Source organism: Ochlerotatus camptorhynchus, unplaced genomic scaffold (genome assembly GCF_037179485.1).
Source record: "Ochlerotatus camptorhynchus isolate MF236.1 unplaced genomic scaffold, CSIRO-AGI_Acam_v1.1 ptg000176l, whole genome shotgun sequence".
Classification (NCBI taxonomy): Eukaryota; Metazoa; Arthropoda; class Insecta; order Diptera; family Culicidae; genus Ochlerotatus; species Ochlerotatus camptorhynchus.
Window position 1 is genome coordinate 1888094 of NW_027040666.1, and position 14459 is coordinate 1902552.

General features: G+C 37.7%; 1 protein-coding gene across 5 annotated transcripts in view; it reads right to left on the reverse strand.

Annotated features, from left to right (window-relative positions):
* Positions 1-13135, reverse strand: part of Sema1a (semaphorin 1a) — a 464598-nt gene extending 451463 nt beyond the window's left edge. For 4 of the 5 annotated variants that reach the window (XR_010517657.1, XR_010517655.1, XR_010517654.1 and 1 more), the window contains exon 1: positions 11555-13135. The gene's annotated coding sequence lies outside the window, so the exon portion shown is untranslated. The remainder of the gene's footprint in view (positions 1-11554) is intronic. The other variant, XR_010517656.1, reaches the window with a different exon arrangement.
* Between the last annotated feature and the right edge of the window lie 1324 nt (positions 13136-14459).

Below are 14459 nucleotides of genomic sequence, written 5' to 3' on the forward strand. Positions count from 1 at the left end.
AGGTTTAGAGGTCGCGCCAATGATTTGGATTTTGTATGGAGATTTTGGTGAATTAGTATGGGAAATTATTGATTTTCGTTTACATTGCTCTAACTTTGGTTGTAGTTGTCCAAACGTTGAAAAAAAAAAATATGTGGTTGTCATGACAATGATCAACAAGCCTGTTGTTGTTGCGATGAAATTGGCGTTGTTGCCTTGTACATATTCATCTGTCAATTTACCCTATTTTGCCATTTTTTCACATTTTTATAATTCTTGATACGCTGCAAAACTGAGCGTAGCAACTGTAGGCTTTTTGTTTATTGCCATAGCAATAACATACTAAATTTTTTCGACATTTGGACAAGTAGAAGCAAAGTTATAGCGATATAAGCGATTTTTTAAATTCTTCCATAGTAATTCCCATACAAATTTCAAATCATTGGCGCGACCTCTAAACCTTCATCAATCTTTACCAATTTTTGCACAGGTTCATATTTTGGGGCTATGAATCGAACTGGAGGGTGGCCCATCAGAAATTCATCACTTTTTTCAGAATGAAGCACCCTACTAAGGACACGGGATATACTACAATAGATCAAATTACTGGTCGCAGTGGTGTTAGGTCCCGAACAGAGGGGAAAAACGGAACAGAGGATGAGGAAGACATGCCAACCTCCACGATAAGTGAATTCAAGGATACACAGCTAAAAAAAAGTAGTGTAAATTTCCGTTACTATGATGCACATAAATGGAGCGTCATAAATCATACAAATTTACATTATAAATCGTGTAAATTTATGAGACATGTCATGCAATATTCCATATATTGTATGCAACTTTCCACCTTTGTTGGCAACATTTCTTGCAAGCTGCTAGTTTACGTGAAAAGGAAGTTTACATGCATGAATGTTTGCATGCATGAATGTTTACATCACCAGTAAAATACAGATTTTTTTAGTGTGTACTATCAAACAGGTAAAAAATATTTGGTTGCATGCTCAGTACACGCTATTTGAAAACAGATGGGATTGACGATATCGCAGTGGAAATTATTATAATGGGTCCGAATAAGTTGTCTACTAGTCTGCACAGTGGCGCCGGTGGTACAGTGGTAACCGTGATTATATCTCACCCCAGCAGGCCTTGGTTCAACCCCAGTCGGTGCCGCCGGGATGTCCTGAGACTTAACATCTCGGATCACGCCTGCCTTCGGAAGGGAAGGGTAGTAAAGCCGTTGGTCCCCGGTTCATGAGTTGATGGGTTGATAGGTAGGGTCCAGGTGTGGGAGCTGCCTCCCTGGCATCAGTAGCATTGGTGCTCAGCACGGAAAATAAGATCGACAATAAAAAAAATCGTAGGAAAAAAACTAGTCTGCACAAAATGATTGCGTAATGGACCGATCTATGCAGTCGTTTAATGTAGACATTTAATCTTTAATTAAATATTACATCCACCATATTTGGAATTAATAATCAACTTTGACGAATGAGAAAGATTTGGAATCGATGTGATGAAAATTAATAGAAGAAAATGTCGGGACAGCACTGTATTCCAAAGCCCTATACCAATACTATAAATTCCCGGTCGATCGATATACTGCCACTCTGCTTTCTGCCAAGCGACATATGGCGTAGTGTCATTAAATTTTCATTATCCATACATTTCAGTAGCACTTTGTGTGGCTCTTCGTATTCGCCTCAAGACGCACCGCACTGCCTGTGTGCAGTAGTGGGTCACCCGGGGGACTTCGATGGTTCACAATACCCACCCACCACATACACGAAGTTTCCTGCTATTTTCAGAGAGCACAGTGGCAGAAGAGAAGATTTCCCTACCACTACCATTCATAAATTATTATGCTACACTCTTCTTGCACACTCATGTTGCGACTGACTGCTGATGCTGCTCGGGTGGCTGTTGGATGGTGCGTAGGTGGTAAAGATAGCTACCGATGCTCGAAGAAATCGTGTGTATAATATGTTTCTGTGGTTTTGTTCGGTAGCTAGTTTGTCAACTTGGCTTATAACCACACAGGCGAGACTGACGGAAAGAAGTGCAGACGGATGAGTCTAGTCAACAAAGATATCCATTCGTTCTGTGCAGCGGTTGGTCCATTACGAATGCAGTTGAGTAAATTTGCGAATCTCGAATAGGCATGTGATATGACATCATATGATTAATGATTACTTAAAAATCCCTAGACAAACAAGATGATTACTTTTTCATTAAAATCTATGGTGAGCTCTATTTCGTTAAAGTTAAGTAACGACCTATCAAGCCAAGAACGAACACCATCGTTTGCCATTTCATTTATATTTACATAACTAGTGGGGACCTACTCAGCATAAATCATGCCTTGGTGGATGACTGGATGACTGGATGAAAGCCAGTAATAACAACCCCCACCTTCTCAATTTCAAAGGAACATTTCTTCCGAATCCGCTGATTGCAAAGTCAGAATTAATTAAGTTAAAAAGGGTTCAACGCAAACTGCTGTGAGGTGCTTCGAGACTTCGCACCGGAAAAAGCACCGATAGCGAGAATGGTGTTACACAGAGTCAACTTCGAGGAAAAATATGAATTTGCTGCTAATAAGTTTACATTTTTCCAAGCACCAAATGGCGGAATTGAGCAAACAAAACACTCGCACCTTCTGGTAACGAATTGGTCTAGCTAGATAATGGGCGAACGAAGCTTTCAAGAAGTTGTAAATGGGTTATTTTATGATTTAAAGACACAATGGGCTTTCAATTAGGTATTAATAAGCAGTTAGAAGTTGTGCGTTGATCAGGTTGATGCTTTTCCCAGTAGCTAAAACTTGGATTAATTGAAAGTAATGAAATCTAAATCGGCGAAAATTACGTAACTGATTCAATTGGGATCGGAAACCTCGATAATCGTAATCAAAGCACTTTTTGAAGATTATTTTGGGTTGAAAATGTTCCCTTATTTTCCTGGTTTCTTGGCGTGGATTAAAATATCATTCGGATTGCAATTACGGATCCTGATTCAGAGCTATATGAGTGCTTAGTGAGGTAAATTGTCAGATTTAATTAATTTTTCTGCTTCAATTTCATGCATTTTCGGTTTGCTAATTGAAAACATTGTGTTATGTGCGGAAAAATACAATGGCTCTAGCTGTTAAGACATAATCCATAAACTATCGGTAGTATGGGAGGATCGACAAACTGTCTTCACTTCTACATTTAAACATTACGGGTGGCGAAAGATGTTCACTCTTTCAGATTTTTTAAACTGAGTTGTACAGAAGTTCAAGGACCTACTTAGAAATCAATTGTAACTCGTAGAAGCTATGACATGATAGATTGATTTCAGGGAACTTCCTAGAATATTGGGAAACTTTTTAAAAGTTTAGGTAATGTAATATGACTTCAAGAAACCTCATAAACCTTTAGAAATTTAATAGCACCTCTGAAAACTTTTTAGTGTTACAGGAACTGCGTGCTGGAGATTTTCTAGAAGTGCAACAAACACAAGTTCAGCTGTAAGTGTAAAAGCTCAGCGAACTTCATATAAACTTCGTAAAATTTTATTGAACTTCGTAGAAATGCAATGTTGGCATTTTTCTTTACCTTCTTAATTCCTTTATTTAACGTTGGTCTCTGTTCCGCAATCTAATGCCAATCACCGACGGACATCGATTGCCATCCATTGACGGCAATCGAATGTGCAGGAAGACAGCTTCCACACCTGCTTAGGATATATCGCACCCATTCAACACACATGGACCGGGACCAACGGCTTTACATCCCTTCCGAAGGAAGACGTGACCAGAGATTGTTATGCCGCAGAAAAATCCCACCGACCTCGGCTGGGATTGAACCCAGACCCATTGGGGTGAGAAATCAGTCACGCTTACCACTACACCACCGGCGCCGGCTGTCTTTTCCTTCATTGAATTTCCTTAAACTTTGGGGCTTTGGAGATATGGAAGTAAAATCGTAGAAATGCTTGGAATCTAAAATAAATTCGGAGAGCGTCGATAAAAAATCCCTGCATCGTTTACAAGGTCAACTTATATCATTTACTGAGGTATTCGCTTCGGAGGATGATAGGAAATGCAACTAACATTCAATGTAATAAATGTACACGCAAACAAGTTCCGAAATCTTGGTAATAATTTATTTGTAGTTTGTGTAATAGACCGGCCCACAAAAATAAAAGTTCTAATTTTCCACGGGTCAACCTCTAGATGTGTGCCTATATGTGAGAAAACCATCCTCTGAAATTTTTAGCTCATTTGGTTGTAGGATCCCGAATAAAAATATCCATAAAATTACAATAAAACATCAATAAAATTAATAGATTCTATTGTTGACAATCAATCTTATTGTCATTCTTTTGTATTAGTCAAATCATCAAATAGTCACCACAATAGGTTTACAACAAATTCTATGAATTCAAAATTTTGCACAATAAAAAACAATAAAATTTATTGTAATGAGACAAATTTTTTTCGAGAAAAGTTTTATTTTTTTCATGGTTACGGTAACTAACAACCCCTCTTTTCTATTGTAAATGTCCCACTAACAATAGATTAGATTGTACAAAACAATAAGTTCTATTGCATTTTTATTGTTTTTGACAATAACATTTATTGTTGCTACAAAAGGTTTTATTGTATTGTAACAATAGGTTCTATTGTTTTTGTATGGTAAATTTTAATTCGGGATGAGCTGGCGTTTTTAGTTTGAATTTTGTATGGGGATTTTGGATGAAATACTTGAAAAAATGACACTCCTACACTCCTACTCCTATCGATCATAAAAAAGTTTCTTTATTCTCGATTTGATTCAGATTTTCGAAACTTGTAGTTCAATTAATGAGTAACAACTTTGCCGAAGATTGCATCATGAATCCAGTTAGTTTTATTGAAATATTCGTTTTTGAATGAACATGAGCATTTTGTAAAAGAAAATTTCAACCAAATCTCCTATATGAACATTAAACCAAATGCGCCAGGCCAGCCCGTGTAACGTCAAAAAGAGCTGAAACATTCAGAGAGTGGTTATTGCACCAAAAGACACGAGCCAGGATATTATCCTGTGGAAAATATGAACTTTTATTATTAATGGTAATCTACTTGATACGTTGCATAAGCTACCTGTATTTTGTTGCAATATACGAACAGAATGCACATAATTAATTAATATCTTCATAATACTAACTTGAATCGTGATGCTGTCTTCAGCAAAGTTGTTTCTTATAGTTAAAGCTACGTGTGCTGAAATTCTTAACTTAATCTAGTTTGCTGAAGCAGTTCTATGCATGAAAGAGTAAAGGAATATTATGTCTCCATACATTTCAACCAAGGTTGCAAAGACTCATTTCAGCTAAAATAATGTTTTTCGGAATAATAAAACCAAAAGATGGTATGATGGCATGTTTTACTTGTAACTTAGAAGAAGAGGTTACAAAGTATGCGTTGGAAACATAAAACCTGTAAATTTTGCTTTCTATGAGTCACAATCAGCGATTTGCTGATCGCTGAGTGAGTGAGTGAGTGAGTGAGTGAGTTTGTGAAAAATCGCTGACTGTGACTCTCATGAAGTGAAATAAACAGGTTTAATATGTCAAACACATTCTTTGCAACCTCTTCTTGTATCCTACCAATTCAAAATTTGATCATGGCATCTAATTATTTCATAATTTAGAAAAACATTGTTTTAGCTGAAATGAGTCTTTGCAACCTTGATTTCAACCAATATCTCCATATAATTTTTAATTCAAAACCGCCAGCTCGTGTTCCATCCGAATGAGCTGAAATTTTCAGAGAGTGGTTTTCTCACCTAATGGCACAAAATTTGAGTTATGGGCAAAAGTTGTAGCTAATAACAAAACCTACTAAAGCTCTATACATCATTTTGCGGAATGCTGTTGATGAAAAAAGTTAGAGCCAAATGAATGTAAATGAATGCATGAAATGAATGTAAATGATTTTCCATGCCTGTACCTCAGAACATCCCGGCGGCGCCGACAGGGATTGAACCCAGGCCTGCTGGGGTGAGAGGTAATCACGCTTACCTATTTATAGTCACTCTAGCATTAGAACTTTACGACCCATCATAAGTGTCACGGGAGGATGAAAAGCCTCGGGCTATCTAAATGAAAATTTTTGACGTTATTCTGATCATCAAACATTTCTGTGCACTTTTTTTTTTATTTTTGAACATGAACATGTGCAAAAGCAATAATTTCCGTTAGATATAATGCTATCAAATTGACTCTAGGATCCACAGTACTATCTTGAGAAATATTCATTGTTGTAAAAAATATTTAGAATATACTTCAAAAAACTACCAAAGTGAAGATCGAAGTAGGCCGCGCTGCGAAAATGACGTGTTTTTGTTTTGCTGCGTTGTTTTCGATCTAGTGAAAATGTTATAAATTTACAATTTCATTTTAAAAGTGTTAATTTGAAAGTACAGAAGTGATGTTGAAAAGTGCATTAAGTGAAAATTTTAAAATTCCTATCCATTGCATGTGGTGCCGGCTGTTCTAACCTACGCGTAGCTACGCTCAGCTATGTTTATTTACCTTTTCGTTCCTCTGTCCTCGATAGGAAATATCCATCTAATTCAAGACGATTTTTTCAAAACTTACTAAATACGTGTCAATCAAGCAGTGGCGTCGCCTTAACCTCAATCTACATGTGCACCAACTCTCAAAACATAAACAATTATCAAAATATTGCTTGCAATGGATACATATCGAGTTAACTAGAAGATTAAGTGTGTTTTTCAACCAGTTCGAATATGAATATGGCATTAAATCTTTTTTTGAAAGTTGGTGCACAGGTAAAAAATGAGGTTACGCGACACCACTGCAATCAAGTATTGCACTACTGCTTGATGGAAAGTTTCAGTACATTATCAATGGTGTATATTTGCATCGATAATGTATTGGAGCGGGGCTTATCATGTGTGACAATAGCTTCGGAAGGCTTGCGTTTTTTAAATGGGCTAAAGGGTGATACGGTCAAAATTTGGTCAATATCAACTTGACGTATTTCTTTCAATTTTGCATTTAAAAAACCTGAACACCCCTCATTTTGAAGGTGTGTGTGTAGAATGTTGCTCCTATTTTGATTTTGGAATTAACTCTTCAGTTGTCAAAATGCCGTCCAAGCAAGAAGAGCAGCGTATCAAAATTTTGCTCGCGCATCGCGAAAATCCGAGTTACTCGCACGCAAAGTTGGCAAAATCGCTAAAAGTTGCCAAATCAACCGTTACAAATGTAATTAAAGTGTTTGGGGAACGTTTGTCGACAGCCAGGAAGTCTGGATCGGGGGGCAATCGAAAATCGGAAGCCGCTGAGACGACAAAGAGAGTTGCCGGTAGTTTCAAGCGAAACCCTAACCTCTCTCTCCGAGATGCCGCAAATAAGCTGGGTGTATCGTCTACAACCGTGCATCGAGCCAAAAAACGAGCCGGACTATCGACTTACAAGAAGGTAGTGACTCCAAATCGCGATGATAAACAAAATACGACGGCCAAAGCGCGATCCCGCGACGATGCTGACGAAGTTTGACTGCGTGGTAATGGACGACGAAACCTACGTCAAAGCCGACTACAAGCAGCTTCCAGGACAGGAGTTTTATACGGCAAAAGGAAGGGGAAAGGTAGCAGATGTTTTCAAGCACATGAAACTGTCAAAGTTCGCAAAGAAATATCTGGTTTGGCAAGCCATCTGTACCTGTGGCTTGAAAAGCAGCATTTTCATAGCTTCCGGGACTGTCAACCAAGAAATTTACGTGAAAGAGTGTTTGAATAAACGTCTGCTGCCTTTCCTGAAGAAACACGGTTGTTCCGTACTGTTTTGGCCGGATTTGGCATCTTGCCATTACGGTAAAAAGGCCGCCAACAACGTGCAGGTGGTTCCCAAGAACAAGAACCCTCCCAACACGCCAGAGCTCCGCCCAATTGAGAAATACTGGGCTATTGTCAAGCGGAACCTAAAGAAAACCAAAAAAAACTGCTAAGGGCGAGCAGCAGTTCAAGGCAAACTGGCTTTCTGCGGCGAAGAAGGTGGACAAGGTGGCTGTACAAAATCTGATGGCAGGGGTCAAGCGTAAGGCCCGGCAATTCGGATTTGGAAAATCGGAAGCCTAACTGAATATTTTTCCTGAATTTTATACTAATTGAACTTGAAAAAGAAATTTAATTTGATTTTTTAAATAAACGATTTCACCGATTTACACGCGTTTTCCCTTGACCAAATTTTGACCGTATCACCCTTTATTGTAGCTGCGGTAGAGCTGTCACCTTCTAACTGCCGGGTTCAAGCTTCTTTGCATTCATAAGAAATGATTGCAGGCAGATTTTATCCATAATACCACTGCCAGACAGTGGGAGTTAGGCCAAAGGCGAATCTTCATTCTAATCTACGATTCCACATACTATTAATAACCTTTTACACATCAGATTGAATTGTGCACATGTTTAGGATCAACAAACATTTTCAGGCGCAAGGGAGCGACAGGATCGAGCTGATAACGTTTCTTAATTCCAAAATCTGAAGACTGTTTTGAATAATATGTTTAAGTAATGGGCAGCAACAACGTACATATAAACTACTTACAGCTTCTATTTATTAAATGCTTGATATAACGATTGCCAGCAACGCTGGATGGGCGTATCCTATGGCTTACCCTCCCAACTAACAAAAATCCACCCTTCCCGTGACACTTATGAGGGGTCATAGAGTTCTCTGCAGCTCTCTTAAGTAAGGGTCGGACTAACATTCCTTTCCTTTCCCCACCAGATGCAAGGACGTGGCCAGGACAGCTCTGGTGTGTTCCTTGGTGTGGTGGTGTTCACATTACAGCGTATATCACGTGATATACTCTGTTTTGCAATGAGCACTCATACATCTAGTTTTCACTGGAAATCCTATGTATGAGTGCTCATTGCAAGACAGCCTATATTACGTGATATAGGCTGTAATGTGAACATAAGAGGTAGTTAATCACAAATTACTATCTAACAGCAACGAATGAAGGTGGGTCTCCTTCTTCACAACAGTTTTGAGCTTGTACCACCTACACACTTTGAAAAAATCATGTAAATTTAGGTGCTCTGAGACTGACATATACGAGTGTCAATTTTGACATAAAATAGAGTCATAATAGACACGAAATTCAACTCAATCAAACGCACTTTTCGTCGATTAACGTACTTTTCAGTTTCGGAGCACTTAATTTTACATGAAATATTTGTTTACGTCTGATCCTTTATGTCAAAGATGGTTTCCGTCACGTGTAAAATTAGTTATTTCTAAGTGTGTACGACATTGTGCAACCTGGTTTATGCTATGCTACTTCAAAAAACTATCAAAGTTATGCAACTGCAAAAAAGGTTATGGTGCCTTATACACAGAAAAAAATTCTGAATTTTAACTATCGCGTAAAATCTCCCTTCGTTTAATTTTGTGCTATACTTGGCATAAAGAGCGAAATCGTTTACAAGCTTGCATACAATATTGCTAATTTATGCGATATTGCACTTAAATTTACACGAAATATCGCGTAAATTTATGCCAAATCTAGCGTTAATTTTATGTGCGCTATATCTCGCAGAAATTTACATGAATTTTTCGAACAGTGTAGGCCATATTTGGGCAGACATGCCAAATTTCAGTGCGATACTGTTTTTTGTTTTGTTTTGACAGCTGATTGTTGTTGACGTGTATGGCATCATGTGGAGTATGGATAAAAATGAAAGGGCTTTACTGTTATTTTTTGTAAAAAAACGATAAGGCAATACAAAGTTTGATCAATGAGTGAAATATCGAAAATTTCCAGAATTCTTATTGAAAAATTATTATTCTTTCATGGAAAATATGTTAACAATAAAAATAATAGGTCATAAAACGATTGAAAGATTCTATCAAGTTAGAAAGTTAGGTGTTATTCTCGACTCTAAATTGACCTTCTATAATCTATAGTCTATAAAAAAGCAACACGTTCGGGTTTTCAAAATTTAGTTTGCACTTCAAAGACCCTTACACAATCAATCACGATCACACACTGTATATTGAATATTGTAGTATAAATAGTTTGGACACCATTTCAAGATAATAGAAGTAAACAGTATTGAATCAGTACAAAAACGTTTTGTATTGTTTGCTCTACGAAAGTTAGATTGGACGTTGTTACCGCTAGATGAGATTTCGCAATGATAGCTTTCATAAACGATGTTCTTGCGCAAATAGTAAACACTCCTGAGGTTTTGGAAAATATAAATTTGTATGAAGAGATTGTTTTATTAGCAATTGCCATTTAAATAGAATGATGTTCTCTAAGAAAGAGATTTGTTTTATTAGCAATTGACATTTAAATAGAATGATGTCTTGTTAAATCGCATATTGTGAAACAATCAGTGGAACAATTGATAAAAGTACGCTTAAAACCTTCTTTTCGGGGTTAGCTAGGTTATAATCAATAAGATGCAGATGTTAAGTATGTATTGTAACTTATTTACGATGAATAAATCAAATAAAATTAAAGAAAAAAGATTTTCCAGCATTGCAAAAAAAAATCATAGCACACCTAACTTTACTTGCTAAACTAGACAATGTTTTCGTATCCACAAACTTTAATTGGAATTTAAGGGGTTCTGGATAAATTTTATTTGCTTTTGGATTAAATCCCTGTCTGCTAACCTTTTTTTTTCAAGTGTAGACAATAAAAAGCAGTTATGAGAAAAATTTAATCCCTATAAAAGTGCGTATCTTGCAACATGCAATTAATGGGTGACTTATAAAAAATTAAGAGTCTTTGTAGAAAAAAAAATCAGTTTAGGAATGATTTTTTATGAAACCTTTATTATAAAAACTCATACTTATTTTTACAATTCATTCGATGATCACATTTTGGAGCGTATTTCAACTAAAACAAAGATAAAATAAAGAAAATATGTTTAATTCTATTCACACGGTACACAGAAAAAAATCTGATTTTTAACTATCGCGTAACATCTCCCTTCGTTTAATGTTAAGCTATACTTGTCATAAACAGCGAAATCGTTTACAAGCTTGCATACAATATTGCTAATTTATGCGATATTGCGCTTTAAATTACACGAAATATCGCGTAAATTTATGCCAAATCTAGCGTTAATTTTATGTGCAGAAATTTACATGAATTTTTCGAACGGTGTAGTCTAGATTTTTTTTTTTTTTTTGTTATTTTTATGGAAATCTAGTATGCAAATCATCGATTTAAATGATTTACTTAAATTTGCCAAGTGATACTTTTTTTTAATGATAATACTAGTATCCTGCAATAAAAAATAGTAATAACCGTGAGTACCGATAAATACCGATTTTTTAAACCTTTGATACCAATATGCAAATCAATCATGTCACATTGCTGGAATGCGCCCCATGTGTACATAAAAAAAATATGTCAAATCTGCAATCCAATCAATATTACCCAATCAATGTACAAAACATATACAGACAATACGATAAGAGTCCATCCAACTTTCACCGCACAAACAATCTAAAACTATGATCAACACCTTCCGATGATTCAATTCCTATTTATTACCTTTTCGATCCCCCGACGTTCAGTAATCTATAAATCTCGCTGGATTAAGCTTCCGTTTCCGCAATCTCGCACCGCACCAGCACAAGTGTCAGGAAGGATTAAAACTTGTGCGGTCAGTTTCTCTTGGCCATGCAATTATAAAACAATCACACAAATCAATTGGAATTTTGCACCGGACCACACTTGCACTGGCATAACAGACACTTCCAGACTTCCAATCAGAGCGAATTCAAAATTCCAACCTCACTCAAGTGTACCGACCACAAACACCGAACCTGCTGGGCTCGAAAATTTTCTTTGTGCTGATTCTGCTTTCACTATCATTAATCACAGAACTTTTGTCGCATTCCTTGCCTCTCTTCCTCGCGCAGATACCCCTTATCTATGCCTGCTTGCCTGCTTGTTTGATTTCTTGCTTCTCTGGCTCCGCTCTTCTTTCGAATTTTCTTCCCTCCTCAATCTTCTCTGTTTTGTTGTATTCGGCCCTCTCGATCTCTTCCCCTCTAGACTGACTTCCCGTTCACGCTGCGGACACTCGCTCCCTGCAGCTTTCTGATGAAGTAAATATTGATTTTTTTTTTCTTGTTTTTCACTTCTTCGGGTATTTACATGCTTCCTCGACGAGGCAACTTACACATGGGATTCTAATTCGATTTTCACTCCAAACAACACACCCGTCTCGTTGCAACATAGATATCACTGAATTTTATGCTAATTCGGTAGGCTCACTGTGGCCGGAACAATGTTACGGAACACGGGTCACCAGCTAGATTCCTCTCATAATTTCAATTCATCACCAGGGAACACTCACACTATTGCAGATGATTAAGAATATTATGCACCAAAAGGGGTAAGTATTCCTGGATGAAAATTCGCCTCTAGTCGCCGGAAAAAAACGGTTCCTGCACAGACTACTGCCAGGAAACTAATTCACGCAATTTCCGATAAAAAATGGGCTCTGCCTTGATGGGTTCTCCTCATTTTCACAGCAGCACTCTTATTGACCTTTCTTCTTTCGAAACTGCTCTTCCGGAAGAATCCACGTATAGATCCCGTTCGTGGTTTGGTTCCCACAAGAATGCACTTTTCTCACGAGCCCACCGTAGACCACTGGCCGGTCAACCAAGAAACTTTAACACACGCACACGGAACACACCGAAAAACCTAAAAAATTCACAGAACACACGCAAAAACGACACGACAACGACGGAGGACGCGGCGGAAGCGGTTCCCGTAGAAATCGGATTGTAATCCGTACTCCGAAACTGAGTTGGATCGTCCTTAAAACAGGCTTCGAATCATTGTCCACCTTTCACAACGCACCAAAATTTGGCCAAGGCAATGCAGCGACCATTCAGAAAGGCTAGAGTTTTTTCATTCTTTCAGTCCTCCACACTGGTAGACATTTTGAATATCACACAAAATCCGCAGAAGACGACGACGATGATGGCGAGGAGCGCAATAACATTGTACTTCGGATGATGCTTCTCTCTCACTATATGGCGATAGGATTCTGAATATAACGTCTAGTGCCTGCTGATGTTGTCGACTGGCTGGCTGGATTTCCCCTCTCTCGTTTTATGCTTCGTTTCTACAAAATCAATAATTTTATGCTCATTCTCTTCCAGTTGCAATAAAACATAGTGTTCAGCAGCAGCATACATGCGTTCACTCTGTTTCTCTCTCTCTCTCCGTCCCGGCTCATATTATCTCATATTTCTATGCTCAACTTCATTCATATCTTTTGTCCATTCTGACAGTTCGTTCTCTCCGATCTCACCCCCAATGCTGTATTGTTGTCAGTTAGTCGCCCCTTTTTTGTTATGCTTTTGTAGCTGGCCGCAAGAGTTTGCGTGTTTTGATGCAGCATTTCGTTCTCCCTGCTCACCTCAGTGGCTTCTCTCGCAATGTTTTATACATTCGATCAAATGTATGCTGGTAGTTGTGAAAGCAACATAACATTTCAATCGTCTGACAGTGACACTAAAACGATAGGCATTCTGACAGATCAAACGGTCATCAAACACTTCACGATGTGAACCACCATTTCAGTCCGTTTCGTACATTATCCAGGATATTTAAAAATCAAAGGGGTGAAAATCAAATTCCAAATCTATATGCTCAAGCTTGACCATCATCCCCATGGTGGAAACATATTATGTACAGAAGATAGTGAAGTACATGGCAAGGATTCGATGGAGGTGCGTGGTCATCATCAGGCATCAAATTATTCCTATCCATTATCATTTTCCTATCTAAAATTGGTTATTACACCTAATAATTTTAAAGCAGATATTATATGTGTTAGCCTGTTCGGTTCAGAAGAAACAAACGAGCTTTCGTTAAATTTTCTTTTCCCACAATCTCTCAAACTTTCCGAAAAACTCGGTTGACAAAAAAAATAAATTCAAGCAGGAATAACCAAACATCGGTTTACTCAAGTGTTACCGAACGCTGTCAAACAAACCGATTCACCAATTACGGAATTCGGATATTTTTGGCAGCGCATGAATTTCATTCCAAATAGTTTTTAGGGTATTAGGTCAATCGAATTTCTAAAAAAAAACTAGTTTTGTTAAGATGCATGAGAGCATTAAATTTCAGCCGACTTTCTGACTTAATCGAGAGAAACTAAAAGCTTATCGCACTCGTGTTCATGCCTCTTACACCAGACTGCCTCAGTAACAAAAAAATAATATCCTGTTACACATGCAATAAAAAAAAATGGTTGGCGATTTCTCTGGTTTTTTAAAAACATCTAAAAAAACCGAGTTTCTCCGGTTGAAATTTGACGTTTAAGAATGTTGAGCTGCGAGCTTTCTCGGCTTTTGCGAACTGAACTCGTAAATATCGCTATTTTACCGTACTTTTCGGTTCAGCCATCATTTCTATTTGCCAAATTAAT